The 19,765-nt window shown below is 42.0% G+C and overlaps 1 protein-coding gene across 2 annotated transcripts in view; it reads right to left on the bottom strand.

The window, feature by feature from the left end:
* The window catches only part of ERC2 (ELKS/RAB6-interacting/CAST family member 2), a 970,858-nt gene extending 963,483 nt beyond the window's left edge, over positions 1 to 7,375 (bottom strand). For both annotated transcript variants that reach the window (XR_003306672.2, XM_026446958.2), the window contains exon 1: positions 7,156 to 7,375. The gene's annotated coding sequence lies outside the window, so the exon portion shown is untranslated. The remainder of the gene's footprint in view (positions 1 to 7,155) is intronic.
* Positions 7,376 to 19,765: the final 12,390 nt, after the last annotated feature.

Here is a 19,765-nt window from a genome sequence, read left to right as displayed (position 1 = left end):
TTTTTTTTTTTTTTTTTTTTTTTTGTAAGAACAGTAAGGTACACTATCCAATATGTCTTCAGGCACTTTTTAAACATGAAAACAAATGTTATTGAGCATAAAGATTTCAATTCAAAGAATCTATTAGTACAGGACAGTAGATGTAGGTGCCAGCCCACTGCTTTCCTAACTACAAAGTAGGGACAAGCTGGCCAGGCTTCAGGTTAATCCAGAAGGCACCCAAAAAGTAAGTTACATAAAGTTTAGCAGATATGCTCAAAGATGACCTATCAGTAAACATAAGCAGAAAAGTGCTGCAGAAACCAAAAATCACAAAATCTTCATTGCTTAAGACAACCAAAGTTTACTTCTTGGTCTATATGTCCAACTCCAGTTGACTGGAAGCTGTGTTCATTTAGTGACTAAAAGGCCCAGGCAGATGGAGGGCTCCATCTCAACACACATGTCCATAATCATTGCACATGGAAGTGATGCAAGCCACCTCCAACATATGCCTGGAAGGAAAGAAAAAGTAGCTATGGGGAACATTAACAGTCTCTACTACAGATGATATCAAGACACAACCTGTGGAATAACAAAGGGATTTGTTAAAGATGACACACAAATAAAACATCTGAACAGCTATAAGATTTACATAATCCTGGACCAGGAAGGGTATGTAGGTATCATTTTAGAGCAGTGGCCTCAACGTAAAGATACCTCATTCAACATAAATCTGGACCCTAAATTTCCAGAAAACTCTGCTTTCTATAAATATACTGAGGGTCCAGATAAATTTTTATTTAGGAAACAAAAAGTTTTAATAGCTGAAAAACATTTGAAAACTATGACTGTAAACCAAATCCTTTATTTTACAGATTTAAAAAGTAAAGAAAAGAAAAAAAGGAGACACAGACAGTTAAAGTAACCCCAATCTACCCCGCAAGGAAGGTCTAGAATGTTTAGCAGAAATAAGTCCATGGACAGAATCTAATGTACCACTGCAGCACCTTCTGACCTTATCCTTCACCTCTGCTACCTTTAATTGGCACAGTGAGCCAGACCCAGATCAAAGTCATGTAATACAAGGTCATCAAGGGCTCAATAAATGGTATCGACAGTGAGTAGAAGACCCCACCCCACAGCATTAAATAGTGATTCATATCCCATTAGCAATTCTCTATATTACTCATTGCCTACTTCTGGGCAAATGTGAAGCCATCAGAAGAAGTAAATACTAGTCTTCAGGAGACTTTCATTTTGTTCTCAGGTTAACAGCAACTATGATTTGGGTTCACTCAATTCCATTATCTTCTCATGTCCCCAGCTCTGTTTCATGCCCAGTTTTCCCTCCACCTTCACTGGCACTAAAGCATGTATGTCATGCACTCAAGCCTCAGTGGTCTCCCAACCTCTGGTCTCTGTCTTTTTCAATGGCTTTATACCCACTAGCCCATGAAATCAAACTCAAATATTTCAACCAGGAATCCAGATGCCTCCTCAGTCTTACTCCAGCCTAAGTTTCCAATATTATCTCCACTATAGTACTTATCCTGCCCAGCCAGAGGCAAGATGATGATCCTGAAAGTCAAAATGACATTGTTTTGAACCCACAACGCTTCCACTTACTGGTTGGGCAAGTTCTTAACCCCTCTAAGTTTTAATGTTCTCACCTGCAAAATAGGTGATAGCATCTACTTTGAGGGTTTTCTTGAGAAAGTATGTATTAGTGAGGAGTATGTGGCCGCAAGTAATAAGTAGTGGCTTACAAGTAAAGAACTTTTTTGTTTCATGCAATAAGAAGTACAGGGGAAGGCAGTCTGGGGTGGTACTATGAATGAACAATGTCACCAAGACCAAGATCCTTCCAGACTCCAGCTTTGCCATTTGTAAGACATGATTTTGGCTGGGCACAGTGGCTCACACCTGTAATCCCAACACTTTGGGAGGCCAAGGCAGGTAGATCACTTGAGCTCAGGAGTTCAAGACCAGCCTGGGCAACATGGGGAAACCTCATCTTTACAAAAGTATACAAAAATCAGCCAGGCATGGTAATGCACACCCGTAGTTCCAGCTACTGGGAAGACTGAGGTAGGAGAATCACTTCAGCCAGGGAAATCAAGGCTGCATGAGCTGAGATCTGTGCCACTGCACTCCAAGCTCAGTGACAGAGTGAGACCCTGTCTCAAAAGCAAACAAACAAAATTAAAACCATGACTTTATTTTCATTGTTGTAGTTGGCTGCTACCCCTCCAGGCATTGCACCGATTATCTCAGCAGCAAGAAGCTAAAACAGCTGAAAAGTTCTTGGAGTATAACAACCAGGTGTGTCCCACTCACCATATTTTCAGGAAAGCTTCCACCCAACAACTTCCACTTATGTCATTATCAGACTCAACTCTCATGGCCACTCTAAGTCCAAGGGAGTCTTGGGAAGGTGAGGTGGGCTTATTTCCATCTCAGACAAAATTGGGTTTCTTTTAGTTAGAAAGGAGAAAATGAATGTTGGGTAGGCAACCAGCAATGCCTACTCAATATTAAATATCTTATGGAAAGTGCTAAGCACAGTGCCTAACACATAGCTAACTGCCCAATAGAAGTTAAGCTATAAATACTACTGTTATAATTATTATTGCTGTTGTTATTCACCTTTCTTACTCTCTGGCCAAGTGGAATAACTCAATATCCCTGTGTGCCCCTACATTTTTATGGTATCCCTTGCTCTATCTGCATCTCCAACTCTCCCTGCTTTAAGGTCCAGGAAAATGCCATTGCATCCAAGAAGTCCTTCCTTACACTTATTCCTAATGATAAGTTTCATGGTGGCAGGACCCACATCAGATAAAAACTGTGTTCACCAAAGTTTTTAGAGACTGAACATTATCTCTTGGAACACAGTAGGTTCTAACAAATAATGCCTTAATAATTTAAGTAATTCATGTGTATACACCAACCTGCTTTGCAGCCAGCCCTCTAAAATCAAACACAGTATATTCCTGAAATGAAGAAGTTAAGCACCAGGTTTATATGTCACACAGCCAGCAATGGGAGTAAGGGGATGAAAACTGCATTCCCCAGGAAAAAGAAAAAATTAGAAAAGCCTCTCACCATAATTTTTACATGCTGTTGGAATCTGGATCATAGTTCATCAGATGTTCGCTCCCTTAATGTGAACAGAGTCTACTTTTACACACAAGTTTTGTCCAAAATAGTGCTTTGTCCAAAATAGGTTATCAGTGAAAGTGACATTTGCTCGTGCAGTTTGCCTCTTGGCTCCAGTGATCTGCCAGGAGAAGAGTATGCCCCAAGTAGCTGCCATCCCTTCAGCCTTGGCCCCAGGACACATGTGGAGCAGACTGGAACCCAACCCACAGCCTCTGTACAGCCACCCCAAGGAGCCCAACCTATACCAGCCAAATCACGGTCAACCCGAAGACCCATGAGTGTGAAAATAAATACCTGTTGCTGTAATTCGGAGTTTTGTTACACTGCCAAAACTGACTAATATATCTTATCATTTGATGTATGTTAGCATGTCTTCATTCACTTTGTTCCTTTTCTTCACATAAAAAGAACAGGCTGAAGAATCTCCATGTTTTGTACATCCAGTGATTTCTACCTTTGGATCAACTATTTTAAATTTATGAGACCCACATTACCATGAATATTGGTGCTTTTCTGTGTTTTCCATTCATCCTATGTTTCTAAACTAAGAAAATCACAATAAAATATAAAGGAATAGTGTAAACATTGCTGAAACGGAAACTGTTGGCTGGCAGTAGGTGCCTCATGGACCAGCCAAAATGTTAACTGGTTAGCGGATTTAAAAAAAAAAAAAAAAAAAGGGGCTAGAGGATGTCCTAGTAAAACAAACAAATGCAGATTGTACAAAAGTCAACCTAACCAAAGTCGAAGACTCTTTAGGTAAATTTGTGGACTCCAACACCATTCACCTTATTTTTCAGGATACCTGTTTTGGCAAACCTTCACCACTGAGTTTCACCAACGGGAAGAGACTGATAAGGCTTACATCTTGTAGCTTTTCCAACATATTAAAAACAAGAGGGGCTGGTCACACCTGTAACGCCAGCACTTTGGGAGGCCAAGGCAGAAGGATCACCTGAGGTCAGGAGTTCGAGACCAGCCTGGCCAACATGGTGAAACCCCATCTCTACTAAAAATACAAAAATTAGAGAGGCATGGTGGTGGGCACCTGTAATCCCAGCTACTCCTGAGGCAGGAGAATCACTTGAACCCGGGAGGCGGAGATTACAGTGAGCCAAGATCACGCCATTGCACTCCAGCCTGGGTGACAGAGCAAGACTCCACTTCAAAAAACAATAAAAAATAAAATAAGAGGGTCATGCTATTACAAAAGAATAATTTTAAATATCATTATAGCTAATCACTAATGGAAAACGGTCTCTGTAAATAACAAAGAAAATAAAACCCTAATCCCTTGGCAGGGAGACAATTTAATGATGTTAGGAGCATTTATTCAACCAAGATCTATTTAAAACTCCAATTGGAAATTTAAGGTGTCAAGAAAAATGGAAGAGTGTGAATTTTGTTTTGTTTTACCTTCTTTTAAGTCATCATCATTAAGTTTAGAACTAAATTTCTATCGAGTCAAAATTTTTATTTTATTATATGTTATATTTTTTATATTTTATTATGTTTCTACTGGAAATATATAATAAACAAAGTTACTAAATTTGCCTATTGACCCATGCCACAGCCTTCAAATGGAAAGGCAAAACAGGCTGATAAAAGGACTGTCAGAATCACAGTGGACTCTTAAGAGGGTTAGCTCTACGTATGCTGGGAGAACCTACACTTCAGACTGGACACATGCAGACTACACAACCAAAATTTGAAGTCAAGGCCATGGCCAAGGTCATGGGCTCTGGGTAAGACAAACCTGGGCTCAGGTTCTTGCTTTCATACTAAACTGTGGCAAGATACTTAATTCCTTCCAGTTACTCATCTATAATTTGGGCATAAGAATAGTACCTACTTCACAGGGACTCCACAAGGTTTAAAAAAGATAATGCATATAAAGTACTCAACAAAGTGCTTGCCTATGCAATAATAATGATGATGATAGTAATAGTAATAATACTGCTTTGACAACCCCGACTTCTATATGAAAACTATTCTAATCAGTATGTTCTGGCTCACAGTCTGTTTATGAAATGCTTAATTCACAGCATTATGTTCACATCCAGGTATAGCTTCTATCAAGTGGCAGCTCTTTGGATCAATCAGCAATTTTTTTAATGAATTCAGAGAGAAGGGTGTTGAAAAATCAGCCTTTCACTAGTAGCCAGTTGAGAAGGATCTGGTCCTTCACCCATGATTCATCCACCGGTGAAAGTCTTGCTGGTGAAAACCATGACACCATCACCTTCCACACCCCTCCCTGCCAAAACTGTAAAAGTATTTTATTAAAGCACAGAAGCAAAGAGACAAGATGGTTTACATGAGAAGAAGGCAAACTCTACAACTCCCCAGAAAGAAAATGACTTGACCCCACCACCACCAAACTGACATTCTGCAAAAGAGAACAAGGCAGCCCTCACTTCCAGAAGTTGAGTTAACTGTCAGAACTAAAAGAATCCCTTCTATTCATGTGACTCCCCACAAAGAACGTTTGCCGGTTTCAAAAATGTCTTATAAATCCATCCAGTAGAGCCAAGACCCAAGTACTGTATACTGAGAAACAATGTGACTTTACAAGGACAAGAGTGACCATAGGAGACAAAGTGCCACACCCTTTTCCCGGATAGCTCAACGGCACATGGTGTCTCTCATAAAGACTGCAATTCTGGAGAAATGGGTGGGCAATTCTAACACCCCCTCCCCCAATTCCTTCTTTACACAGATTCAGTTTCATTTTTAAGCCAATGGCCTTGGCATCCGCAACTACTACATCTAATAATCGGGAGGTGGTGGGTAAGGGATGGAGAGGACAAGGAAACACGGGTCAAATATACTTGCTTCTAAAAGTCCATTTTCAAAGAGTTTTCTTCCCGCTTGTCTGCCTCTCACAGCTGGATCCCCATACCAGGTGGAAACCAATGGTTAAGTAAAACCACTGATTTAAAGAGCCAACCAGGAAACTAACCATGACAAGTGGGAGCTGCCCTCCTCTCCCGAGCATTGATTGGTTCTTTGGGTTCCACTGGTCCCCATTCTACCCACGTAAGTGGCAGGTGTGGCTGTCAATCACAGAGGGAACTGACAATTCACCGCTCCGGGAGTAAATTGCCTTTCATCCAGCAAAGGCAGGTAGCCGCCTAAAATCGATCGACTCCTAAAAGAGCGGACCCTCCCTCTCTGGCAAGAACGGAGACCCTTAAGTACAAAATAAATAAGGCAGGGCCGAACGGAGAGTTTACGAGCGCTATTTTATTACCCCGAACCAAAGCAGCTCTTAATCTTCACTATCCTAAGATGATCTTTCAAAGGCTTGTACGGTATTTTTTTAAATTAGGTACACCTTCGTAAGTATCCCTTTTTTGTATAATTAGGAGATGGGGAGGAGGAGAGAAGGAATGCCGTTCAGTTCAATTTCACAACGTATTCCTTTTCATACACCATCCCCTAGCCCTCCCCATAAATCGGCTTCATTTTCCCTGACACGGGTTTTTTTTTTTTTTAAACACACGCTCCCCTCGGAGCCCACCCAGGCAGCCAGCCACCCCACCCCCTGGGCTGGGGCTCCACCTTTCTACACTTTGTTCTGCTTGGGGTTGCTCAAGACCCCCGCCCCCGCTAATATCCCACCCCTCGAGGCAAGAGGGGACGCCAGGCAGAAGAGGGGGATCTGAGAGAAGAAAGGCGATGGCAGTGAGGGTGGCTGCCGGAGAGGGACTGCAGGAGGTGGCCCGGGCCGCCGGGGATAGTGAGCGGCGCCCGCGCGCCGGAGGAAACCGTGCACTTGTTCCAATCCGGGGGTTTAGACATCAAGGCAAATCCTCCCTTAGGCCGCCCCATCCCTTCCCCCGCCCGAGAAAGCCCCGGAGGAGGCGGATGGTTCACCCCTAGGCTCCCCACGATAACGCATTGCAGCTCCCCACAAGCGAGGGGGAGCCGGCACGAGGGATGCCTGGGCACGGGTACCCCGAGGGAGCCAGGCACCAGGCGGCCCCGGCCCCAGCGTCGGCGTCTCACCTTTCCGATGCTCGCCCCGGGGCCGTCCCACATGGATTTTTACTACCTCTCGTCGCCTTGGCCCCTGGCGGCCGGGAGGAGCAGGAGCCGGCGCCGGAGCCGAAGACCCAGCTAGCAGGAGCGGGAGGCGGAGGAAGAGGAGGAGAAGCGGGGCGGGGAACGGGGAGGGAGGAAAGAAGAGAAGGAGGAGGACACCGCTCGGAGGGCCGGGGCCGGGCGCGGGGCCGGGCGGGGCCGGCGGCCGAGGGGGCGGCACCCGCCGCAGTCCCGAGACGCGCGCTCGCGCGGCGCTGCCAGGCGCCGCGCTCGGCGGGGCCCCCACCCGGCCGGCCCGCACGCTCGCCAGCTCGCGGAGGCCGTGACTCACATTCCCAGCATTCCCGAGGAGCCGCTAGCGGGGCCGGGGCTGGGGCCCGGGCGCCTCCGCTGGGGGCAGCAGAAAGCGCACGGCATGGGCGGGGGTCTTCGCAGCGCCTCCTCCCGGCAGGCCGCGGCGCTAAGCACCTGGCCCCCATCTTCTGTCCCCGACGCCCCTTCCCGGGTACCCCCCTCCAAAAACTGCCAGGCACTCCCGGAACTTGTCAGGTGGCTTTGGTGACAGGGTCAGTGATGGCACTTAACTTTTAAGTTAAGCATTGGAGTAGGGGGTCGTGGTTACCACACCCTGGCACCGTCCATCAGCTTTAATGTTCCTTAGGAGGTTGAAAAGATTTCATAAAATCTTTACTTTCTTGTTCCCCCAAAGACAAGACAGAATGAAAGATAAAGACGGTAACAAGAGAAAAGATCGTATCCGTCATATTCATTGGGTGCCTCTTCTGTGCCCTGAAATGTGCTTGCATTGTCCCAATTTAAGGTAGAAAGATGATGTCTGAGTTGATATGCGCGCACCCAGGCACGCGCGCGCGCGCACACACACACACACACACACACACACACACACACACCTCAAGGTAATGAGCAAGAGGATTTGGACAAGTTTTTCACTGGAAAAAGCTTCCACTCAACAAGTCTGGAGCCCCAGCTGTGCCATTTTATATTAGGGAGGGTACTGGGATAGCCATGGGCATCTTTAAACTTGGTCTCTTTCACTGAGTAGTCAATTTGCAGGGATAGAGCAGTCATTTCCTTCCTATCCTGATGAGTCTGCTTCCAGCAATTTCAGTGGCCAGATCTAAATTTCTCCTGCTGGGAAGCTCAGACAAATAAAGCAAATCCAGCCATGGGATGTTTGGGTGCACAGAGGCATAGAATTAGTACAGCGATTAGAGGATGGCTCCTTCTTTCCTCCACTGGTGGGAATTCAATTTTTGTTTTTTTGTTTATTTGTTTGTTTTTCTTTGAGACAGAGTCTTGCTCTGTCGCCCAGGCTGGAGTGCAGTGGTGTGATCTCAGCTCACTGCAACCTCTGCCTCCTGGGTTCAAGCAATTCTCCTGCTTCTGCCTCCTAAGTAGCTGGGATTACAGGAGTCCATCACTATGCCCATCTAATTTTTGTATTTTTAGTACAGATGGGGTTTCACCATCTTGGCCAGGCTGGCCTTGAACTCCTGACCTCAAATGATCTACTGACTTCAAGCTTCTCAAAATGCTGGCGTTATAGGCATGAGCCACAGAGCCCGGCCGGAATTCAAATATTAAATTTTTCCTGCTCAGGGAATCAGACTCTGAGAGACAAGGATGCCTTCCTGTTCCTGCCCAAATGCCTGTTCCTTAAGCCTGTACACCTCTGGTGTCTAAGGTTTTTCATAGACTCTCCTTGCCCTCATCCTCTTCTTTCTCTCTCTAAGAAATCAACACTCATTCTCCTGACCTAGATGCTCCAGGGGCAAAACCAAGCTCCATCTATTGTGTTTTGTTCCCCACATACATCCTTGACAGCCTCTGCTCTAAAGGCTTGTTGTATATGAGAGCCTTGTTGAGAGTCCTTTGAGAATTCCTAAAATCCCATATCTTTTGAAACGTGGCCAACATTTTGTAGTACCCCCCTCTGTGCGGGCACTTACATTTTCTCAACTATTCTCACAAAAATTCTATAAGATGTTTACCATCTTTCAGAAAAGTTGAGTAACATACCCAGGGTGATTCCATGAAGAATTTATTTAAATCAATGCCTGAGGTTCACTCTGGTTGGCCACCCATTCTCTTTTCCTTTGATCCATGGGTTTTAAAAGGAATCCTTGACATTCGGGGGACAATTTGTTATATACATGCTTATGTACATTTTTCCCACAAAGAGAAGATTCATGGTTCTCAACAGATTTCTTTCAAATTGGGTCCTTGACCCAGAAAAAGTTAAAAATAATTACTTTAAATAGAAAGTGACTCTACATAGTAAAACAAGAGTGGAAGTTATAGGAATCTTCAGCAAGTCATCTTTATCCTTGCTGGGACTTAGTTTTCTGAAAATAAAAAGCTGAACTAAAGAATCTTAAGATTACTCTCAACACTAACATTTTCTAACTTTATGTTAAAATACACATATATGTGTGTATATGTACACAAATACATACACACACACCTTCTCTCAATATGCTAACAAGTAGCCATTGTGAGAGCTAACCCTTCAGGACAGAAAATTCTAAAACATATTGTATTTTCTAAAACATGGTCCGTTGCTCCAGGGTTTTTTGTTGTGGTGGTGGTTTGGTTTGGTTTGTGTTGTTTTGACGGTTATTGATGTCTTTCTTCATCTTGGCAAGCTCTTCTCAAGTAAGTCAGAGAGAGCATACTTTCACGGCAGATATTTTTTCTCACATATTCATTCATTCATTCAACAAATACTTATTGAGCATCTACTTTCTGCTAGGTCCTATGGGTTCAGAGCCCCTGCCTCAAGGACTGTACAGTTTAGTGACGGAGACAAACAAGAAGCAGGCAATAACAATACTGCCTGTGAAGGAATAAAGTTCTGGGAACTGCAGGAACATGCAGGAAGGATAACCAACTGTTCCCCTGGGGTTCAGAAAAAGTTTTCCTAAGGAAATGTCAACTTTGTTGCCACATCCAACTTTGCTGCCCTACAGTGTGTTCAGCCTGGAGTGGCAGCTATTATAGATGGGAGCTGTGGTGGACACCTGCCCCTGGATGAGCCATGACAGGCTCTCCCTCCAGTATTTCAAATTGAGCTTGAAGAATGAGTCAGTCAGTTGGCATTGAATAGTGAGATTGTAGACTGTGATGGCCCAAATTAGAACTATGGCACCAAAAACCATGATGCCAAAGTCATCACGAAGTAAGTTCTAAGACCCTTGCCAAGGAAGCCGGTCTGTAAAGAGAACAGCCAGCCATATAGACAGAAATGAGATTTCTAAAGACCTAAAGAACTTGGATATCTACCTGCTTATTTGACTTCCCCATTGTGAGTATCTAACCGGTATCTCAAACTTGATTTTTATGCACCAAGTCTCCTCTCTCCCAAGGTCACCCATCAGGATAATGACATCACCAATCATCCTGTTGCTCAGGTCCAAACCTAGGAGTATCATTAATTCCTCCTTTTGCTTATACCACACGTTTACACCATCAGCCAGTTCTATCAGCTCTACTTGGGCCTGAGCCAAGCCATATCAGAGCCTGAAGCAAAAGAAAAACTGGGTACTCCTACATATTTTTTGAACCAAATAGAAAAAGTTAATCTCTACAATGAAAAAGCATGACTATATATAAAAGCACCATAATGCCCAATCAGTTCTCCTGTGATTGTTAACTCTCATAAGCCTGCCAGTGTGGGAATATGATAGCCAAGTGGCCTCGGAACTGAGCACAGGTTGGAAACAACTGTTCTTGTTGCACAGTGAAGAAGGGTCATAAAACAACAACCTGTGTTGGTTTTGTTTCTGTTTCTTTGGATTTTTTGCATTCATTTTGAATATAGTAATAGCAACGAAGAACAAATACCAATTAGACAAAATTGATACTATGTGCCAGGCCCCGTTCGAAGCCCTTTGTGTGCATTAACTGACTTATTCCTCACAATCGACCTAAAATATACCATTATTATACCTATTTTGCCAACAAAGGCACTGAGGCACCTGTAGTAAGGTAATTTACCAGGACCACACAGCTCAATCATTGCAGGGCTGAAATTCTAACCCAAGAAGTCTGACTCCAGAACAAACAAGGTAAAATAAACTGGACTTGGTGAGCAATTGGCTGTGGTCAAGAGAGAGGAGTCAAAAATGCTCCCAGGAGTCTGGTTTGGGTAACTGGGTGGATAATGTGCCATTCACTAAAACTGGAAATAAAGGTTGGGGGAGGAGTACAGGTTTATGGAACGTTTATAGATCATATGGGAAACCCAATTATGAACAGTTTATGGGTTCAATTTGAGGCTTTTCGTATTTGAGATGCCAAGGACCTCATGGTAGAGATGTCCAGAACATGGCAGTTTCAATGTGCTTTGAAGTCAGACAACAGATACTTGATAAAGACAGTATATGGGAGTCACCAAGTTTGGTGATTAGAGTCCTGGGCATAGCTGGGTAACCCAGAACAGTAATTGGCATGTCCACAGGAAGAATCTAGTTAAATAAGAAACAAAATCCCTAAACAACTTATAATTGTCTGTTCTTCTTAGGTATGAGGTCATTTGTGCAAGTCTTAACAGGGTAGATTTTAGCTCAAAAGAAACATGATTGGACTGCCACTTTAAAACAAAACAAAACACCTAATTAACTGACCTACCACCACAACAGTTGGACTGGAAAAAAATCACCTGATCCTTTGGAAACCAACCATTGGTTCCATTAAACCATTCAAATTATATTTGCCAGGAATGTTTTAAGACGTTTGTAGGTTTTAAGCATCATAGCAAACATATGAACATCCAGCACCATCAAAAATATACATATTTTGGCTGGGCATGGTAGCTCACATCTGTAATCCAGCACTTTGGGAGGCCAAGGCAGGAGGATCACTCGAGCCCAAGAGGTCAAGGCTGCAGTAAGCTGTGATCACACCACTGCACTCCAGCGTAGGTGACAGAATAAGACTCTGTAAAAAAAAAAAAAAAAATATATATATATATATATATATATGTACACACACACACACACATTTGTTTTTCTGTGAAAATATTTGAAAGTTTTTAAAATTATTTGAGCAAGAACAAATCATTTTATTTACTTGTGGCTATGGTTGTCCAAAATCATTAAGCATACTCAAAGACTATTATAAGGTGAGAAGAAAATCTAACATACAGTTGTTTCCAAATGAAAGGAAATGTTTGTAAACATGAAAATTCACAAAGTTATATTTTTAGACATTCATTAAACATTTAATTCTCAATTTATAATTTTCTGTAAATCTCATCTCAAGGCAGGCAAGTCTTTCAGGGCCTTGCAAAAATGTTGATTAAATGTACATATAATGTAAAATAATATCAATGTATTTAGTTCCTTGTTTCCAATAACCTCATTTCCTGACTCTAATCACTCATGAAGTCTGACCACCCTTGCTATCCTTGGGTTCCATGAGAGGCCTCTATGTTTTTTCAGTAGATATCTTCTTTCTTGTTTGTTTGTTTTTGCCTCCTTAAGTATCTTGAGTGCGTTTCTCTTCCTTGCAACCACAAGTACTGTCGGAATTGAAAGTCAGCTTCCTTACACCTAGGCAAGCCCCTTACTCTGGGCTGTGTGTGTGTTCTCTGTGGTATTTTCCACGAGCTCCTGCCCATTGCTTGGGCCTCCTCTTCCTTCCTCATTCCCTGGCTTGGCTATTTAAAGGTAGTTCATTAGCACGTTTTAAATTATGATAAAAGCTATAAAATTAGAAGAATTTTTTAACACACCCATTTTAAAATAACTCCAAGGTAGAAAAGGCCTGTTTGAAGCTCTCCAGGAGAGAAATAACCACAGACACAGGCTTTAAAACCTCCACCATGGCCGGGCGCGGTGGCTCACGCCTGTAATCCCAGCACTTTGGGAGGCCGAGGCGGGCAGTTCACGAGGTCGGGAGATCGAGACCATCCTGGCTAACACGGTGAAACCCCGTCACTACTAAAAAAAAATACAAAAAATTAGCCGGGCGTGGTGGCGGGCGCCTGTAGTCCCAGCTACTCGGGAGGCTGAGGCAGGAGAATGGTGTGAACCCGGGAGGCAGAGCTTGCAGTGAGCCGAGATTGTGCCACTGCACTCTAGCCTGGGCGACAGAGCGAGACTTCGTCTCAAAAAAAAAAAAAAAACCTCCACCATGCAGCAGACTCATGTAATCTTATTTGCCTCACTCAAACCCTGCTTCCTTTAGTCTTGTGCTTTTTGCTACCAAAGGATTTATATTCAAACACCACGCAATTTTCCTTCTAAAGCTAAAGGCTTACTAGAAAGTTGAGCTAGCCTAGAAACCTATGAAGAGTTCTTACCCTGAATCTTGTCTGCATTTCCATCCATGCAGATGCTGAAAAGACCCAGCAAAAAATTAAAGCAAGCTAGTAATAGGATTCACTATAATCAGAAAAAAATAACAAAATTCGGGGGAGGTATTGAAATATGAAAGGTGCATAAAATATTAATTACACAGCAAAGCTCACCTTTTTACAGTTTTCCTCCATAGTGGCAAAAGTTCAGCATTTAATAGTCGTGTGTCTTCAGACAAATCACTTACTTAGAGATTCTTTTCCTTATTTATAAAATAGCACTAATCACAGTTTATTTTCAACATAACTGTGATGAGGATAAACATAAAACTATTCAGGTAAAGTCCTTAGATCACTCAAGAAATGGTGGCTTCCTTGCTCATAATAATGATCATGAAAAGAATATAATTTACATGCAACATTCTTAGAAGGTTTAAATTAATCTGTGAAACTTTATAATAAATGGCCAGTGAAACACTAGCCTTGTATGCAAAATTCAAAAGGGTACCAAATCCTCGGTAATCAAGACACATTACATTTTAACATAATATTTTTGAAAAACAAATTTGTAAACTACAGCCCATGGACTGGCTGCTTGTTTCTGTAAATAAAGTTTTATTGGAAGTTTTGAGAAACAATAAAGAGAAAAAAGGACTGGAGCTTCCCCTATAGGAATTTTACACCCTGAGGGTCCAAAGAAGAATTTCTTATACTAGGGCTTTTAATTAACAGCCAAATTCCCAGTGCTAGGAGTGCTGCCGAACACTTGCATTCATCTATTATCTTTACAGCCTGGACTCTCTCTGGGCAGGAGAAAAACACCTGTTCAAAAGGTGGGTTCTCATTGCGAGAGAAAGGGTAACAAGCCATTTAGCAATTCTTGGAACCAAAATGAACTTGTTTACCCATTTAAACAAGAACCCAAGGTCTACAGAATACCTGCTTTTGACTATATATTTGAAAAGTCAATGAGATAAATGTCTGAATAAACACACTGAATACTCGATAAATATGAGTCATTTTTTAGTAATAGGAGAATTGTTAATGTAATTTGAAGAGTGGAATCCACAGTTGTACTGCAAAGATATCAGTGATGGGTCCATTAATCAGCCTGCTGCAGAACGGGGCCAATGCTAGATAAAGGGAGAATGGGGCATAAACCCAGAAAATGGGACTGGGTGATGCTTTTTCTTCCAAGCATTAGGTATATATCCTATCACCTACAAAAGTGGCTCAGATCACTGAATGTTCTAGCACTAAGCAATTCTTATAGACAGTACAAAGCTTCATAACTTACGTTGCCAAAAATTTATCCATTTCTTGAAACAGGTTTTGGATCAGCTCTGAGAGTTCTTTTCCAAACAAAAGCCTAACTACACAATTAAATGAAAGGGAATTCATTCGCTTGGAGGAAAATAATGAAAGAAAACAAGTTATTTTAAATGATAAAAAATATGAACCAAATTGGCAACAGCTTTAGAATGATTGCTCCTGGGTTTGATTAATGGGATACATTATCAGCTGAACAAAGAAAGAGTTTATCAGTTTAGGACATTTTTTCTTAACCTTTCAATGAAAATCTTAAAACTTTTTTCAGCATAAAAAATAGGAGGAACGGCTTAGAAAAGAAAATTGAAATGTTCCAGAAAAAGCAAAAATCTACCCTCTGAGATAACTGACCACCACTTTTAACAGCCTGGTGTTTATTCCCTTGGATTTTTGAATGTATATATATTTTTAATTGGATCCAATTATGGCTTTTGTCTTTCAGTATCCTTTATTTCATTCTAGCTTTACACTTTGCCCTTCTGACTTCAGAAGTTGTCACACCACTTTTCCTCCTTGGCCACAGTGATTGCTCCAAGCACTAGACACATGATCATAGCCAGGCCAATCAGAATCCTTTCCTGAGATTTTTCAACTACTGGAACTCTCTTCTTCTCTAGTCAAGGAGCTACAAGAATGTAATAACAGGCAGGCCAGGCTGCAGTTGCTCATACCTGTAATAATCCCAACACTTTGGGAGGCCGAGGTGGGAAGATCGCTTGAGCCCAGGAATTCAAGACCAGCCTGGGCAACATGGCAAGACTCCATCTCTACAAAAAAAAAAAAAAAGAAAAAATGAAAAATTAGCCAGGAGTGGTGGTGTGCACCTGTAGTCCCAGGTTCTTGGGAAGCTGAGGTGAGAGGATTGCTGGAGCCCAGGAGGTTGAGGCTGCAGTGAACCATGATCATGCCACTGCATTCCAGCCTGGATAACAGAGCGAGGTCCTGTCTCAAAAAAAAGAACATAATAACAGAGCTGGTGGCATCCATGGCTCCACTGTCATGGAAAAGCTGCAAACAGTGAGAGGCAGAGACAAAAGGCAGAGAGAAAGTCTTGGCCCTGAGAACATTCAGGCTCCTGATTCCGTTGCTAAGGACCCCGACGTCCCAGTCTTTCCCAAAGCTCTTTTGTGCAGCTCTTTCTTCAATTCTCTAAGTGACTCCAGCATTGTTCCAGTTCTTATGACTGTCTTACACCCATAGTAAGTTCCATTTCTTACTGAAGCTATTCCCCATGGTTGTCTGCCACTTGCAGCCAAGAGAATCCTAATATACATACTCTTCTGCAATTTGATTTTATTCAGCTAAAATTGTACATAGCATGGACAATTTCCATATCAATGCACATCTCCCTCTTCCTTTTCAATGGCCAAATAATAGTCCTTTGTATGGATGAATGTTTATGACCTTCCTCTGAAGTCAGCAACACAAGAAGGTTCTAAAAGTGGTAAACACAGAAAATTGTATTCAGCTTGAAGAGCTGCAGCCACATTAGGAGTGGTGATTGTTATGGAAATTAGATGCCAGCATTGATGAAGTTTAAGTAGCACTTATTCCCCAACCTCCCATGTAGTACTCATCAAACCTACCTTATGCAGAGTAATTTTTGGCATTTGTTATTACCTCTGCAGATTTCTAAAAGTTATGCCTTATGTATACACCCCAGTTTCCCTGCTTCCCCTAGCATTGTAACCTTAACTCAACCACTCATTCACAGGGTCTTTAAACCTATTTGTTATAGATGAACAAATTTTTGAGTGAAGTTGAGAGGAGGCTGTGTTTACATGAGTTGTTGAGACCTGGAACCATAAGTACAATTAGTACCAAGTTTGAATCCATCTGAAGATCTGAAGCCCAGTGTTTCTACCATGCAGTTTCCAAGACATGGATCAACTTTAATAAAGTATTACACTTGGGCTTCATGGTCATACAGTAATGGGGTCAAGTTCTAGTTCCTCCATTTATACGTTGCATGGTCTTGAGGTAAGACTCCCCTCTAAGCCTGTTTTCTCATTAGAAGAAAAAAAAGAGGAATGATTAATAGTACTTATCTCATAAATAACTTGAGAAGATTAAATAAGAAATCGTGTGGAAAGTTTCTATGATTGTGCTGCATTCATAGTAAATGCTTAACAAATGGAGGCTAGCATCATCTTCATGATATTCAATACATTCCATTGTCCAGGGCTGTATACCACTTCCACCTTCCAAGTTTTTCAGCTGCCAAAGTGACTTTCAGAAACTGTTCTTTAAAAAGCTGGGTGCTAGCCAGGAAACATTTGGAAGCAAAAATAGTCCTAAAAATAAGGAAAGGATGCATGACTTTTTAAATGTTGAGTTTCTCTTTAAGAGCAAAATTAAACTGTGAGTAAAGATCAAAATTCATTCTTTCTGTGACCTTGTTGCAGAGTGAAGTTTATTGGAGCATAATACATGTCAGATGTTGTTTAGAGTGGCATATGCCCTTCTCGGGATATGTTGAACATACGCTGTGTATCTAGGGGTTTTTCTAGCAGGTGTTTTGGGGCTGAAGAGGGAAGAAGGGTTCGTCTGACGACAACATCCACAGCCCTCAGGTTCGCCCTGGATTATGTTCTTCAAAGTACAAACAGGTACAAAAAGGATAATTTCCTGGATCTTTAAGGCAAATAGTTTGTGAAATATAATTCAAGGGACTTTCCCCTGATGGTATTACAGCCTTGGGAATTCAGATTAATCATTCATACAAAATACAGAAGAGGAAAAAAGTGCAGCATGGATTGGGATTCAATTTAATACCTTCCAAGAAATGGTCCTCTTCTTGCAGTTTCCATTGCTTAACACCTTCTTCTTCCACCACTCTACCTTGTTAACTTCTGTTATTCCTTCAGCCACAACTCAGATGACATTTCCTGCAGCAGCACTCCCTGAGTCCTCTGTTAACAAGGTGTCATGCTATCAAATCTCATTGCCCACCACACTTCTTCATAGCACTTATCAAGACCATCATGGAATAACCGACTCTTGGACTCAGTGCTATCTCACCCACAAACCTGTATGCTCCAGTTTCACCAGGAATAGGACCACTTCTATCACGTTGGCCCCAATGCCAGGTCCCTTGTAATGATATTATAAATATCTGAAAATCTTGAGAAAAAATTGATTTATTCAATAAATTTTGACTTTAGAAAACCCAATAAGTAGCTAATTTGCTAAGGAGTTTTCCTTATGATGGTCAGAAGAATGTCTTTATTCCATGTAACAGAAAAAGAAAAAAACCCACTATAGCTCTTTGATGTCATATTATCAACATTCTCTCAACTTATTTGGTTATCAGTTTCAGGAAAGAAAGTGATAATTATAACAATTATCTCTAATTGGATGTGTAAATGGCTAGATTCAAAAAGGAATTGAAAGAGACTCAGGTAAAAGGGGTCTTGAAAGCCATATCTTACCTACCTGCATAGTCATGCTAAACAAGGGTGGCAGACAAAAGCCAGAGTGAACAAAAGACAAAAACCAGAGGGTTGCTGATGACACCGCTCACCCGACTGAAGCACCTGCAACACTAGGTTTCAGTAGTTTCAGTACAACATCGACTGGAAGAAACTTCTGAGACAGCTTCTCCTTCTCAGAGCCAGCTAGCCTCTGCTTGGATCCTCTCTGTGAGAAGGGACTCACTTAACACCACGAGGCAGTCCATTCCATTATTGAATAGTTTAAAGGATTGGGTAGTTTCTTCCTACATTAAGACAAAAATGTGTTTGGCTCTAATTCCACCCATCACAATCATTCTGCTCCTTGGCAGATGCACCAAGGCTAACAGTTCTAGTCCAACATAAGACAAACTCATTTTTTAGTATTACTAGCTGTGTGATCTTGGGCAAATTGCTTCACCCCCCTCTGAGCCTCAGTTTCTTAACCTAGACACTAAATCTTTTTTTTTTTTAACTTTTATTTTATTATTATACTTTAAGTTCTAGGGTACATGTGCATAACATGCAGGCTTGTTACATATGTACATTTGTGCCATGTTGGTGTGCTGCACCCATCAACTCGTCAGCACCCATCAATTCGTCATTTATATCAGGTATAACTCCCAGTGCAATCCCTCCCCCCTCCCCCCCCATGATAGGCCCCGATGTGTGATGTTCCCCTTCCCGAGTACAAGTGATTAGACACTAAATCTTAACCTGTGGTCAAAAAAAAAAAATAAATTCATGTCAAGCACTTAGCCCCGTGCTTGATGCATATAAAGAGAGAGTTGTAAACTCTCCATATTCTTTCTTCTACATAGCAAGCATTCAAATATCAGAAGACAACAGCCCCATTTAGCCTTTTCTAGGCTAACTCCCGGTTTCTTTGGCCATTTATTCTATAAGGTGCCTTGTGACATCTAGCTGATCAGGTCACAATGAACTCCCAGGATTGAATCAAGTTCTGCAGGAGATGATTAATTCAAACTCATAGAGCTACTGCTCCCAGGTACTCTGAAGGCTGAGGCAGGAGGATCACTTGAGCTCAGGAGTTCAAGATCAGCCTGGGCAACATAGCAAGACCCCATCTCCAAAAACGAAAAAAGAAGAGCTACTTCAGTGGGGAAAGAAGGTAACAGGAAAAACACCGCAGTCTGTGCAGGCTCACAAGAGGCATTTCTTTCCCATGTCTGCACCCTAAAATTCTATGTATGCAAGGAAGAATTTCACACAGGTTAGCAGTCCCCTCAGACTAGTGACTTAGTTCAACTGAACTCTTTTAAAGGTAAATTTTATTATTCTTGTGTTCTAGTTTTAAGAGTAGCATATGTTCAATACAAGAAATTTTTGCAAGCTCTTGAAAGAAGAAGAAAAATCTTCCGTGATACTACTATCCAGAGATAAATTGCCTTTAGCACTTATTGTGTCTCTTTTCATTTTTAATTTATAGGTGAGTTGATATTCAGCAACTTCC

The sequence above is a fragment of the Piliocolobus tephrosceles genome, chromosome 2, assembly GCF_002776525.5.
Source record: "Piliocolobus tephrosceles isolate RC106 chromosome 2, ASM277652v3, whole genome shotgun sequence".
Classification (NCBI taxonomy): domain Eukaryota; kingdom Metazoa; phylum Chordata; class Mammalia; order Primates; family Cercopithecidae; genus Piliocolobus; species Piliocolobus tephrosceles.
Note: the sequence above shows the minus strand (reverse complement) of the source record. Positions and strands in the feature narration are given on the sequence as shown.